The sequence below is a fragment of the Falco rusticolus genome, chromosome 13 (genome assembly GCF_015220075.1).
Source record: "Falco rusticolus isolate bFalRus1 chromosome 13, bFalRus1.pri, whole genome shotgun sequence".
NCBI classification, from domain to species: Eukaryota; Metazoa; Chordata; class Aves; order Falconiformes; family Falconidae; genus Falco; species Falco rusticolus.
In genome coordinates, this window is record NC_051199.1 from 10304715 (window position 1) to 10319578 (window position 14864).

At 45.4% G+C, this 14864-nt stretch overlaps 1 protein-coding gene across 5 annotated transcripts in view; it reads left to right on the forward strand.

Moving 5' to 3' along the window:
- Nucleotides 1–3291: 3291 nt before the first annotated feature.
- Nucleotides 3292–14864, forward strand: part of ACSL3 (acyl-CoA synthetase long chain family member 3) — a 53663-nt gene continuing 42090 nt past the window's right edge. Inside the window, exons 1-2 of one of the 5 annotated variants that reach the window (XM_037406436.1) lie at nucleotides 3337–3423; nucleotides 12031–12135. The gene's annotated coding sequence lies outside the window, so the exon portion shown is untranslated. Of the gene's footprint in view, nucleotides 3424–3814; nucleotides 3836–5934; nucleotides 5958–12030; nucleotides 12136–14864 lie in introns of those variants that run through there. The other 4 variants (XM_037406440.1, XM_037406435.1, XM_037406438.1 and 1 more) reach the window with 4 other exon arrangements.

Genomic DNA, 14864 nt, shown 5'->3' on the forward strand with positions numbered 1-14864 from the left:
CGGGCCTGCTGATGGGGGTGTGTGTGTGTTTGTGTTTGTGTTTGTGTTTGTGTAGGAGCACTTGTCCAGAAGGCCTTTCTTTTTAATTTTCATTCTTATTCCCTCCTAAAATGACACTTGCCTTCCTCTTTTATACTTATCCTTCAGTCTGGACCGCCTCTTATTAAAATCAGCCTCGCTTGGCATGTAAATTAGCATGCATGCTCCTCATAGGCATGGAGGGGCAAGTCTTTTTAGTCTTGAATTGTCAGTGGTCACGATCTTCCCCTGCCGCATTTACCTTTCCCCCGGTTGGTGCAGAAATCTGCTGACTCTGCTGCTTCTTGGGCCATTATTCACCCTTTGGCAGGCTGTTCCCTCTTATCAGTCTTCAGTGCATACAAAGTAACCTTTCCTTTGATCTTGCCAGTGTTTGAGGCATTCCTCCAACAGGCTCAGGGGATCTCCACCCCCTATTCCCTTAACGAGTTTTGTCTCCTGCTGTTGTTTGCACCCTTCTGAACTTTCCTTGGTGTTAGATTGTTTGTTTTCCCAGTTGGTCTCCTACACTGCACACAGGAAGATCCTGCTGGATTTGGAGGGTTGGTATTTGCAGGGCAACGAAAGTACTTGGGCTGCTTTGGTGTCTGTAAAATGCTTGCACGCTCTTCAGTTAGAGGCATGGAGTACTAGTTTGGGTAACATAGCTGTTACCTCGATCCAGACAAAAGTCAGTAAGAACTGGGGGACATAAACACCAAAGGCCTTACAATTTTTCAGAAACCTTCTTGCTGGGGTGGTATGTCATCATCAGCTCCTCATTTACCCTGAAGACCTGGGGATACAGCCAATAGCTGTGTCTGTCTGGAATAAATATGGCTAGTTACGCAATTAGCTTTTGGATTTCAAAGAACTCAGAATTTCAGGCAAACTTAAAACACACACATCGATGCACCCTGTAATAGACATAAGGCTGAAATACAAAGTTTACAACAAATCCATGTTTGGAGTTAAAGTTTCTTCGGAATCTCCTGCTCGTAAAACTTGATAGTATTCAGATCTAGCAGTTTAATAAGGGTGACATGTAATTTCAAGTTGTGGATTCCATGCATTTCTCAAAGTGAGGCTTTTGCCAAAGTATTTTACTGCTCAGTCGCTGGTGACTACGCAGGAGCAAACAAGAGCAGGGAGTTCAGCATGAGATCTGGTGCTGAGCAAATGAGCTCTGCACTGTCCGGTGCTTTCTCTCCCACCTCCTTTTATGTAAAATCACTTTTGTATTTTTATCCTGAACCTTCCTTGCCTTGAATGAAATGTGGAAGATTGCATGACACAAATCTAGGGCTGCTTTCCTTGTGCTAATATTCACATTGTACTTACTAAGTTTATTCTGCCTCTACCAATGTAAGTAAATCCTCTGGAAGAAAGCCACCTGAATTCCCTCCTGTTGCAGAAATACCTACATTTTCCATCTTTGAAAAATGAGTCTCTTCTCCTTCCAAGTCTGCTTATCCTTTCCCACTTTTTCCACTGAGTGAGAAACTGTTTTAAATATAACCTCTCCATACTCCTACCCGTATTTCAGTTAGCATCACTTTTGCTTGTGTAGTTCATGATCTTTACAGCTCAGATAACTCCTGTAGATAATGTTTTCCTGCTTTTCAGAACTGTCAGTGACTGTCTCTTCTGTTCCAGTTCTAAGCATGTGGAAGCAATTTTTCCAGTAACTGAGGTGACTGACTTGGTTGATCTTTGGATTAGAAATACAAATGTATTTGTAAATATACATTTATAACAGTGTATCTTGTTAATCTGCTTTTAGTAAGAGTGATTATATTCCCTGCCTCTTGAAGACCCTGCAGAGATAACCATAGGTACCAACAATGCTTCTTCCTCTGAAACGTAGTATCTGTGAGGGGAGAGGAGGAAAGACTGTTTGTAGGACACATGGTGTGGTTAGCTGCATAGTTTCTGAATGGTAGGTAGGACCTCAGTGCCTGACGATCTGTAGGTACGGGTGTGTTCAGACTGGTGCCCTCAGCGTTGCAGTCCTGCTCTCCTCTTTGTCGTGCTGTGCCGCTCAGATTGCTGGGTTGTTCAGCCCGAAGGGCTGCGTGACAGGAGCACTTTACCTGCAGAACAGAGGAAAACAAGCCTAACCCTTGCGGCAATGGTGGCTGCCACCACTGCAGGCACAACCCGCTGTAATTCAGTCTTCTGGGCTTTGAAACCTTCTTCCCATTTGTTGTTTTTATTTTGCTTATCTTTGGCAGGTGCTCATTTATTTTGTTCTTCAGCATTGTATTAGGCCGCCAGTTAAATTAAAACCTTTAATTTTGGAGGAATATTTTCAGGATCTGGATGAGTCAATACTGATAAAAGATGTCCTCGGTAACTGCTAAATAGGAAGGAACCAAGTCTCAAGCAAAGCAAAGCTTGCTCCAAGTGCCGCCAGCTTTGAAGGCAGTCAGCTGAGATGATCTTCGTTCCATTCTGTCAGCAGAGATCCACGTCACGAACCTCTGCAGCAACCACCGCTAATGACACCTCTATTTACAACCTCAGACTCCGTAAAATCTTGAGGGCAACCTCAAACGCTGAAGCCCTTGCTGCAGCCCTGGATTTTGGGCAGAGGGCCGAGGCAGCCCGGCAGGCGGAGGCCAGCGGGAGGCCAGCGTGCCTCACCAACTCCTCTGAAGGAGCTATAGAAGGTCAACTTTCTACCCAAGTTACTTTGATCTGGAGTTTTGTACCCGTCCCCCCAAAAATATAAAACTTAACATGCACGAGGGCTCCTGCCAGGATCGGGTAACTGCGTATTCCTGCACCCAAGGCAAAATTAACGTTTGACACCACCCACGCGTTTACGCCGTCACCCGTCACTGCGGGAGCTCCTGTCAAAGTAATGAAATTAACGGCGGACCAGAGGTAATTAACAAGGGTTTTAATAGAGATGGATGACACCCCGGTCCGGGTAGGAGGAGACCAGTGCTTGGCAATGGCGGTGCCCCGCCCCACGGCCGCCCCTCGCCTCAGCGCGGCGGGGTAGCGGGGCGGCGGGCGCGCAGGCGCGGCGAGTCTGACGCGCGGCAGGGAGCCCTCCCGCCCGCCCTCCCTCCCCTCGCCCCGCCCCCCGCCCCGCCCCCTGCCGCGGGTGACCTGTAGTAACCCCTGTCCGGCCGGGCCCGCCTCCCCGCCATTCCTCGGGAGCCCGGCCCCGCGCGCCACCCTGCTCCGGCCAACCAGGAGGCGCCGTGCCGCATACGGAATGAGGGCGCCCGGCGGCGGCGGGCTGCCCAGCCGCGGCTGAGCCCAGCCACTGGCGCGGCGCGGCCGGGCGCGCGCACTCGGGCCGCGGCGGCGGGAGCGGCCGCGCCGGGGCGGGTAGCGGGCGGCCCGCAGCGTGCGGACGCCGGCCGCGGGCGTCCTCTGGGCCGGGGCCCGGTAAGTGCGGGGCGGCGGGGAGGCCGGCGCGGGGGTGGCTGCGTGGCCCTGCGCCCGCCGGCAGCGAGCCCGGCCCCGCCGTGCTGCGGGGCCGCCCGAACAGGCGGCGCCCCGCAGGGGCCTCCTGGGGCCGCGGCCCGGCCCGGGGCGGGGCGGGCTCCCGCCCCCGCAGGGGCGAGCGCGGGCGCGGCGGCCATCCGGGCCGCGGTGGTGCTGAAGCGGCCCGGCGGGGTGGGAGCCGCCGCCAGAGCCGCCCTGGGCCCGGCCGGCGGCGAGGGGCGGCCGGCTGCGCGGCGTCGAGCACCCAGCGGCGGCCGGCCGGCCTCCACGCCGCTGCGAGGCGGCTGCCGCGTTCGTGGGGCGCCGGGGCGCGGGGGAGCGGCTTGCCGGCTCCTCGGCGCGATCGCGGGCGGTAACGGGCGCTCTTTGCTGCTTTTCTTTGTGTTTCGGCTCTTACGGCCCGGGAGGAGGGGGAAGCGCGATGTAAGGCACCGAGCGGGCCGGGGGCCGCCCCCCCCCCCCCCCCCCCCCCCGCAGGTAGCCGCCGCTAGCCGCCGCCGGGCCCCGGCCGCCGCGCCTGGGGTAACGGCCCCGACGGGGGGGCCGGTCCCGGCAGTGCGTTTGCGCGGCCTCGGCGTGCGGCTGGCGGCGGGTGGGTGCGTGTAACGTGAGACCGGCGGAGCGGGCGGGGGCACCGATCCGGATTGACCGGTCGCGTTGTACCGTTGTCTCTCCGGTTTGTGGGGCTGAGGGGCGGCCCCTTGGTGCTGGCTGGCGCGGGGCGGCGGAGGGGCGAGCGTGGAGGGGTCGGTTCGGATCGCTCCGTGAACGGCGTGAGGGGCACCTGGAGAGACCCCGCCGCAATCCTTGCGAAGTGAGCAAACGGTGAACTTCAGGAAGAAATTAAAGTGGTGGCTTGAATAAAAATAGCTTTAAGGTTGTTTGAGCGCTGCTAGGTATATTTTTTTATTTAACTTGTTGAAGAAATAACCCCCACAAAACATGTTATAATTAGGTACAACAACTGGTAGGTACTTTTTTTAAAATGAGAAAATGAGAAGTACTGCATTTTGTTTAGAACTACCAGATCCTAGAACATAGCTTTTTTTCTAGATCCTAGAACATAGGAGGTTTTTTTTTTTGTTTTGTTTTTTGCCTATGAAAAGGGCTTGATAACACCAAGTGTGAAATTTCGATGTTTAAAGAGCCTCACTCTCTAACTTTGATAGTGCTATTACAAATACAGACTCTGTGGAAAAAGAGCAAAACCAACAGTAAATGACTTTGAGTACTTTCAAAAGTCTGTTAAGGGTAAGGGCACGAGTTTTTACTTGGGATGTTTTAGAATATTATGGAGGTCCTAAGGAATATTTGAGTTGACATAAAGCATTTTGAGTTATATTGTTCGAAGTATCGTGTAAAGAAAAAAGCACAAAGTGAAACCAAAATGACTTAATAGGATTTTTGTCCGGTTACATTCTGCTGTAGAAATAATCTTTTTTTAGAGTGGACTCAGCATCTCATTGCACAGATACTCACTATGGCATATGACCTCCCCCCCCCCCTCCCCCCGGGATAAAAAGTAAAAGTCAGAAATGGTAGATAGGTTATCAGGTCTTAATTATGTCCTAAGAGCAAGATTATCATCTGGGTGCGCTCATAAGACTTAATACTCATAACCATCTGTACCACTGAGAGAGCAAGCACATCTCCTAGTATTTGCTTGCTGCGTGCTTTGAAAAGTTAAGGGAAGACATTGTTAAGCCCGGTAATTCCTCCTCGTCCTGTGGATTTATGCCTCAGGAATGGTTGAAGTTGGACATTGTGGCTGAAAGACTTGATTTTCTTTGTAGTTGTTCAGTGTGTTTGTTAGTCCCTAGAAATAGGAGATAGGTCCAGATCTCGCGGTTTGTATTTTCAGGTTTGGTGACTGGCAGACAGATTTGAGTGGACCTGCTGATCTATGTGGTCAAAAATTATGAAGCACATAACATGCGCAGCCTGTGGTATGGATCCAGTCCCTGTTGGCTGGTCAAGGAAGCAAGCTTCTTACTAATGGAAGCAGAATCCCTTGGAGAAGCAGACCTAATGAATTTATGTTAAAATAGCCTGTTTGATCCTCAGTAGCCTGTCAGCTCAGAAGCCTTTCAGCCTTCTGAAAGTTGTGCCATCCCTAGCTGTCCAGTTCCACTCAAAGTAATCATGAAGATGACAAACCTCAGCCTCAGTAGTATTCTGCATATTTTACAATCTCGTATCTGTTGGTGTACTGCGATATTTTGAGAGAGAGAGCACTTACAGCTGTGGACGATGGTAGGTTGTCCATACCTGTGCATCTGGAGCACTCTGAGGCTTTGACAGAAGCGCTGTTCATGTCCTAAAAAAAAGGTGTCAGGACTGTGGTGTGTTGAATCTTGTTCCTCTTTGCAGAAGTGTTGATGGGTGGTTCCTGTCTTCCCTGCCCCATCTCTCTTGCTTGGAGGATTCTGATTACGCAAGACCACTAAGCAGAGCATGTTGGGCTGAGTATGCTGGTATGTGTAACTTCTCGATTTATGACACTGTTATAAAACCATAATGTCTATGAGAAATAAGTTCTTAAATCCAAGAGATGTGGTTCAGCCTGGAGCCTAAGAAAATCAGAATGGTATTCGCTGGAAAACTGATAGCCTTTGAAGAACTAGAGGAAATGTCTTCACGCTTGACTTAAAGCATGGTGTGCTCTTGCCAAACTAGTGAGCAATTAAGCCATTGATTCCCCCAGCCCACATTTGGTGCTAATGTAGAGCGTTAATTCCTGCTTTTTGTAGACCAGTGAATGGTAAAAATTAGGTCTTCAGTATGATTATGGCTCAAACCAGTGAATTGTCAAGACATCTGGAACAAAGCATAACACAGAGCTCAGGACAAAATGTGAGCGCGCAACGGATAAAGCGTTCTTGTTCAAAGAGATCCAGCTAGGGAGTAAATTTCCAGAAGGTAGTGGTAAGAACTGAATCCTGAATTGTTTAGAAATCTACATTTTCTTTGAAAATACATCTTCCAATGAAAGAGTAACTAAACTAAAACCTGTTCTGACAAAGAAGCTGCTGGTTACTGCCACGGTGACAAAACTGAAGGAATAATGCAGTCTGCTGCGGTGTTACCAGACCTTAAAGACCAAATCCAGGTGGCCTGAATTCCACTCAAGCCCCTTTTCTCAGCCAATGGAGAAATCTAGTTGGTTTTGGAGAGCAATTTGGATAATTTATGTAAGATGCTGAATGGGTACTGCCTGAAAGCCAGCTAATAAGAAATAGGAGACAGAAGGATTTATGTGGAATTTAGGCCATCTGAATATGGCCCTAAGATGCGATTTAGTGCTACTAAGTAAGGTGTATTAACACTAAGACGACTTGGCTTCAATTTCTATCCATTTCATCTGCTGCTGATTACTAAGCAAATTTACCCTTTAAACAGCTATTTAGGGGTGGGGGCTGCCTGGCCCTGTTCCCTGGCAGCAGCAGGGCCTGGGACTGGCCAGGCGGGGGGCAGCCGTGTGCAGAAGGCCCTGGGGGCCATGGTGGGCAGCAAGCTGAGTGCGGGGCAGCCGTGTGCCCTCGGTTACAGGAGCACAGGCAGTAGGTCAAGGGAAGCGATTATCTTCTTCCACTCAGTGCTTGTTAGTTAGACCATATCCAGAATACAGCATCCAGCTGTGCTGCCTGCCCCCCCCCCCCCCCCCGGACAAGAGATGTTGATAAACTATGCTGAGCTCAGTGGAGAGCTACCAAGATGGTGTAGAGGTGTGAGCTTTTGCCATGTGAGGTGAGCAGGGGAACTGTGCCTGTTGTTGAGCCTGGAGAGGAGGCGGCTTGGGGGGCCCTTCCAGCACCGATGGGGAGGCTTTCAAGAGAGTGAAGCCAGGTTCTTGACAATGGTGGGAGGACAAGAGTCAGCAGGTGTGAACTGAAGTTGAAGGGGTCTGTGTCTATAAGGTATTTCTCACCATGAGGTCAGACAGGCAGTGGGACTTCCTACCCAGAGAGGTTTTGCAGTCTCCTTCCCATGTGATTTTCAAAATCCGACTGGATAAAGCCCTGAGAAAGCAGGTATGATCCCATGGGTGCCCCTGCTTCGAGCTGGAGGTTGACCCAGAGGCCCCCTGAGGTCCCAAATTATCCTATGGCTCTGTTTAGTTTCTGCCCACAGAGCAGTTGCAGTGGAAGTTGGTGAGCCAGCTTATTTAGGACTGCATGTGGTCTGGCAGGGCAGGTTTACTCAATATACTTGGAGGATTATAGCAGGCACTCAAGCCAGTCTTAAGCAGCTCTCAAGTGGTGGGACTTCACTTGTTTAATTGTGCAGTTAAGAGTTGGAAGAACTGCTCTTCATCCTGAGATCCTGATCTGTATCAGGGTTTGCCATGTAGTAAGGCCTGAAGGGCTTTCGGAGGTTTCGGTGTTCTAAGATACAGTTTGGGATCTAACGGTTTTGAGGATGTTGAAGGAAATCATCTGGACAATGCCATATATATCATAATTGTACCTCTTGAATGGCTGTTACTAAATCCAGGACTATAGGGGGGGGGGAAATGTACATCTCTCTGAAGGAAGCTCAAACCTTAGTATACTGTTTTACCTTCCAAATCAATTAGAGAAAAGCTGTTCAAAACTCAAAATGGTTCTATCATCAGCCCGTTTCAAAACTTGCAGCAGTCTTTACTGGTATTCCCTTAGGAGGGAATTACTCGAGTGAGCCTGCAGCTTGTGGGAAGTCATGGGGCTGGCTTGGTGTCTGTAATCCGGGAGGAGGAAGAGGAGGTGGCAGCAATTTGTCAACACGTGTGTTGGGAAGTCTTTTCCCTTGGCATTTGTGAGTCTTGTTAATTACGGAGGTGTGTGAGTTAGTTACAGCATCTGAAGTGGGACAAGCTGGCTTCTTAGTTTTCTAAGTTTCCTGAAAAGCAGGGAAGATAGGATTATTGCAAATTACCGACTTGCAGTTTTTCACTGTTGATAGTGGAAAACAGCAATAACAAGCTGCAAGCCTTTTCCAATTTCACTTACAATTGGAAGCCTAGTGCTGTGGGTATCATCCTTATCCTGAGTGCTTGTATCTACAAGGGGAAACCAGTATGAGACCTGGAAGGGGGAAATATATAATGAACGTTAGAAGTGACTTGGTGAAGATTAAGCACCAGAATAGAAGTAGTACTGCTCTGCCAGATCCAGTTCCCCATCTATTTGCTGTGTGACGTTACTGTCTGTGTAGAGCAGTCCTGTGATAAACTCGTAAGGGTGCTGTGAACTGAAAACCATAAAATCAGGTTTTCTGCGTCTTTGTAGGAAAGACTTTTCTGCCTTTCCCTTACTGCTGGCCAGGACAGCGTACGGAGTGTGCCTCATTTTGTTTAGATTGACTACATGTGAGAAACCTTGACCATCTGCAGGATGGTTTTGCATGGGTCTAGGTTCTTTGCTTCTTGACCAGAAGACTTCAGAGCAATTAGTGCAGTGTTATACATCAGTGTGCGTGGTGACATAAGCTGCGACATACAGTATGATTTCTACCAACCAAAGTTTTAAGACAGTATCTGATGTGGTCTGTGAAACAGTGGAGCATGATCAGTGGTTGTTCCACCAAACTATTACCAAAATCAAAGTTTATTGGATCATTCTGTGAAAACCTATGAAAAATGTGGAAGGAGGAGCATCGGTGGTTAGTTTTTAAAAGTTAGATGTGTATGTAATTTGTGTTTAGTAAAGAGGGTGTCTGTCTAGTTTGTGTTTTAAGTATGTGGGTATGGAGAAAGGCAGAAGGGAACAGGAAGAGCAGGAGTTGATGGCTTTACAGGAGGATTTAAGTGGTTGTGTGGAGCGATGTGTCTGCAGATTTTATATGTTTGGTGAGTGTTGAAGAGTAGAGAGGTAAGGTGACAGGTATAGGAGGGAGACTGGTCCCAGTAATGTTCAGGCAGGCCCTGACTATGTGACAGAATGTGTGTTCAGTATGTTCCGCAGCAATAAGGTCACAAACAACTTGGAAAGTTCTGTCACCGGGGCTTGTCAGTCATTTATAGCTGCAGTTAGGTTGATCTGATGGAGTACTGCTGTACTGTATTGTTTCAGGGAAGCTGTGAATAGAAAATGATTTTTCCTAGTGAACAGCTTTGAGTTGTCTAGAAAATATTCTACAGTTCTGCAGTGCTGATAACTGTGTACATTTTATTTCTTTTTTCCCCCCGCATTGTGGGGGCCGGGGAGGAGATGCTTATGGAGATTTTTATCTAGTTCTCTTACAACCTGCACAAATAGCCTAACCTGATAACATCCAGTACTTTCAAGAACAAGGTACAAATCTACTTCCTAGTCAAGCATGGCAGGGCTGTGTCGTGTGTGGCTGTCCTAGCCACAAAGCCAAGGCTGTTAGTGGGTGCTGGAAGGTGGTGTGAGGGTTTTTGATCAGGCATGCTAACTAAAGTAGACATTCATAAAGAAACTTGTGACAAATTTTGTTTTAAAAAAATCATTTACCAATAAAATAAGTTTTATTAAAAAAAAAAAAGATACAATGCTCTGTCAACATCCTGTGTTACACATTCATTTATGCAGTTCTGGTCAGGTCCAGGGAGTGAAAGAACAGAGATCTGCTAGCCTGACTTTTCTTCTATACTCTGTACATCTAAGATAACGATAGTCTGAGTACAGTGGTTGAAATTGTATGTATTTTAATTATGTTACTAACTTAATCTTTCGTGATTCTTTTGGGGATTTTTTTTTAAATGCAAGATGTGATTCTTCGGGTTTTGAAATGTTAGTGGCTTGTGAAACATGAAATATTTTGTTTATATTCTTCTAGAAATATTTAATAGTTTATTTTGAACTTCCAGCTTGTCAGTTTGTATTAATCTAATCTGACCATCTGTATAATGCATGCAAAATAATTTTGCTGGAGAATATTCACAAAATTCCTGGAAATGCTGTTGGTACTATGGTACCTTTCTTTTTAAGAAATGTTCTTATTATAAAAACCTAGCATTGAAGGCTCTACCCAGCCAGGTGCTTCAATAATTTGGTCAAATTTACATAATCGGAGTGTAAGGTTGTGTTTGTTTTCCCTGAATAGAAATACAGGATTCCCTTCTGCCAAAAATCCCATCTATCTGTAATACTTGTATACTGATTCTGAACTATTGACTTGAATTATCTCCTGTGAGGACTTAGTTACCTCTTCACCTTCATCCCCTCCAGTCCATATCTGTGGGCACTGGATGTTGTCCTCTGGTTTTCAACACCTGCATTTGTAAGTTTTGGTTTTAAGGGTGACACATAAGGACTTGGATCTGAGGACCACGCTCCTTCAACGCTTCTTCACATAGAATGAAATGGCCTCTAACTTAATGAGTCCTTGTTTTGTGTTTGTTTCATGTTATGCAATTGTTGGGCATGTTCATAACTGATCCTGTCTTGCTTTGCTTACAAAAAAGAGAGAATAATAAAAAGAGAAAAAAACATTACTCATTCTAGTGTGATGGAGGAGAGAGGTTGTCCTGATACTCTTCTAACTAAGGTTAGAAAACAGGTTGATAACTCAAACGAGCAGGGTAGGCATCCTTGTGCCACGCTTAAATAAATTCCGGTGCTGGATTTTGAACAAGGGAGCCATTTCCCCAAGCAGTGGAGATGTAAAACCTACATAAAGCAAATCTTTAGGAAAACACTGCATTTGAAATACATTTTTTTCCTTTGCTGTTTCTTTTTTTTGGGGTAATATTGTATTCCCCGCTGTCCCTAGAATTTCAGAGCAGCCAAGAGAAATAAAAACCTTTATAAAGTGGTTTGCAGTAAAACAGCCTGCTTGCTAGTCTTTCTGTAACTTAAGCTTTTGAGTGATTCCCCATGGGTCACCCGTCATTTTTTGAGCACAAAGAAAGAGTGCTATCTGCCCATAAATACATGGGGGAACGAGGTGGAAGCAGCAACAGCTGAAACCTGCTTCTGTGGTAGCCTTCCGTGGACCTCATAAAGCGCCTAATTCAGGAACTGTTTTTGGCCAGCTTTGATGTTGCAGAGAACAGGACTGTGCATCTGTGACAAAAGTGGAGACGTTCCTAAGTAGCTTCCAGGTGACATTCCTTTTGGGAACTTGGCATTTATGGTGTCATGCTTGTATCCATAGGAGACATTTGCTTAAGTCCTATTTCTACTGATTGACTTATGTGTGCAGCATTCCTAGTGTCTTATAAATTGGTTTGGTTTAGTTTGAGCCTTTCTGAAATCTAGAGTTAAGTAAGCCAAGTAATTTTTTGACATTAGATTCTGAAAAATACTAGGAAAGGCAATTTCTGTGCATTGCAGTATAGTTGGGATGTATGTTCAAATATAAATAATCTTAGAGTATTTATGTTATACAGCTTTAGGAGTCTAGAATAATCATCTAGACCTGTGTGTTTAGGAAGTGGGATTTCACAGATACTAATGTAGGCACTGTAAGAAACAAAGACAATGCTTTTGACAAGAGATTTATAACTTTTGGTAGAGGTAGGATTACTAAAAGTGGACTTAAAAATTGCATATTCACAGAACTTTGAGTGAATTTCATTTCTCCTTTTCTGTTTGTGCTCAGGAAAAGCTCCACAAGTTATCTTCTGCATATATATATAGTTGCTGGGGTGAAGTACTGCTTTCGGTATGTCTCGCTTAGTCCTTGCGGAGAGGTTCACTTCATGAGGTATGAAAAACCCATTGAGTCTTGTGCAAGGGTTGGCTTGAGGCAATGCTTCCTGGGTCTGGGACTTCTACAAATCGTGTTCATGTTGCTTCTCTGCTGTGTGGCTTGCAGGGGGGATCTCCTCATTATATTGAAAGTGAATGTTAACAAAGCACAGTGTGAAGCACGCATGTGAGCTTGGGAGTGTTAATCTTTCCCTGAGAAGGCAGTGGTCCCCTCTGAGGGAATTGTAACTTCTGCGGCTGGCTGGAGGGAGAGGGTTTGCTCCTGTTCTGGAGATGCGGTCACCCCAGTGGAAAGTTGCAGGGGGTTTGTGGTGGTGGTGGTAGAGAAAAGCAGATGCTACCCTGGGAGCTTGTTCATCAAACTTTTTTTTTAGTAAATCCTGGTAGATGATTGGACACGGTGGTGTTTAAAAAACTAACAAACCCAAACACACCAAACCCCAAGCAATTAGAACCTGAAAATGTATTTATCCTTCAAAATAGAAAGTGTATTGACAGAAAGTGTATTGAAAGAGCTGTTGACAGATTAATTGGTGATATATCCCGCTCTATCAGTTTGATAGCTTTCATCAAGCTGTGGATGTCTTTATTATTTTGAAATGTATTGTAAAATTCCCCTGGAGAGTGTTGCTCGTCTGGCTGATGTTTTTCTTGTGAGGAACTTCTCTAAAAACTTGGAATAAATACTTTACTTTTTCTTTTGAAGCCTGTATCATAATTTTTGTTTTCTCAGATTTGTGTTGTTGCTTGAGTGTATTCGTTTGCCACTTGCTCTTTAAAGAGGTTCCAGCTTAAAGTTGTCCCTAACAAAAGCACATCAAGTAAAGAAGAAATGTTGCAGAAAGAAGGTGAAGACAATATAAATACATGGGCTTACCAGATTTTGGAGCTGGCCCCCTGGTAATTTAAAAAAATGAATATAGGATAATGGGTAATAAATTTTTACTGTCACGCTACATGAACTCTTAATTAATCTAAAAGTAAATGTGAATTTGTATGCATGTATAGCCTCTGCTAGAGAAAAAAAACCAGAAGCACCTTTACTGCTAAAAAATTTCTGCTGTTGTTACATAAGTTTTTTGTTCTGATGTGCCGAATGCGTAACTAGAATACAGCACACAACCAGACAGTATATGGCAGCAGAACGTCTACTACTGTTTTGATTTCGAAGAAACAAACAAGCCAGACCTGTTCACTCCTTAGCATTTCAGATTTCCCAGAATTTACAAAACTGATTTGAGGCTGTGTTTTGTGGTAGAAAATGTCATATCAAACCATGGTCCTTCCTTGCATTCAAGTGGAAAGCAGAGTCTGCCTCCCAGTGGAGGTACTTGGGAGGATTGTCTTGAACAATTGGAAAATGATAGGAGTTTGGAGAGTGATAAACTGACAGCAGTAACTGCGCTGTTACTCCATTTTTCCAGTAGCCAAAGGCTGAGGGTAATGATGGAACCTCTAGTTTATTTTTATGCAGTCATTTTTCATACTGTGTGTGGAGCAGTATTGGTTTATTTTGTATCTGTGGTTTAAAAATCTAGCGGTATACTTGGGAAACTGGTGTTTTTGTCTCTGACAGTTAATTTGCAGATACCAAAGTTACTCAGAGGTCTTCTCCAGTAGTAAGGTACTTTATCCATTGACACAATTGTGAAAACATTTAGTTTAGTTTGGCATTAAATAAATCTCTTAAATGCTCTAATAAGTGCTTATGAGAAGGAATAGAAGCAGTGTATTGGCAGTATCTGATAAATCAAAGTGCCTGAAACGAGAAAGGCACTTGTTTGCCATGAAGCAGTATTGTGTAGTGGGAGGAAAAGGAGACAAAAGATGTAGGAGCACTGGATTATGTTCCTGGCATAGCTGGTACTTTGTTGAGTGACTTTGAATAAATGTTTTTATCACGCCATGTTCTTGTCCGTATTAGTAGTAACAGTGATGTTAACTTCTTGGGAAGTGCTTTTGAGTTTGCTGACAGTAATTATTACTCTTATTAATGGAAGATGTATTAATTCATTAAATATTTAATCTGTCTTGTATAAGTTAATTTTTAAACTTAAGGAAAATAAATTTTAGAATGTTTTTAATAGGAAAATTCCTAAGATGCAGAGTTGCAATGGGGTTCGCATTTTCAGCTGATTTTGTTGTCTTGGAAGGGTATTTGTGTTGTAGGTAACAGTAGCTTTAAGGAGTGCCTGTTAAATGTCGCTCCTGAATTAGTGCTGAATCCGTTTTGATTTAGTTTTACTTCCCTTTACCTGTAACAGAGGTTTAAACTTCAGTTTGTAGCCCTTGCATTCAGACTGTGTATTGGAAGTCCCATAGTTTTTAGGAAAATAAAGCTGGCTGGCTGCTTTGCGATTGTCACTTTAGCTTTCAGGTCCTCATGCATATTACTGTCCTTTTGTTGAAAGCAGAGGATACATTTACAGGTGGGAGCCTCTCACTCTCCTGCAAGGTGCAGTGATATTTCATACAAGTGGGGCATGGAGGTACCTAGAAGAGGTTGATGGCAAATGGATGTTTTGAATACCCACTTACCATTACCTTTTTATCAATAACTGGATATACCAAGGATCCATTTAAGAGGAGGTGCAGTCTTTGCCCTCAGGAAGTGTCAGCTGCTTCTGTCTAATTTATTTCTGTGCTACCATCTTTGTCTCCCCGTTGTCTGTCACCACGAGGTGTGATTCCTTGCCTCTTGGTGTAAATGGGCCTACTAAGAGG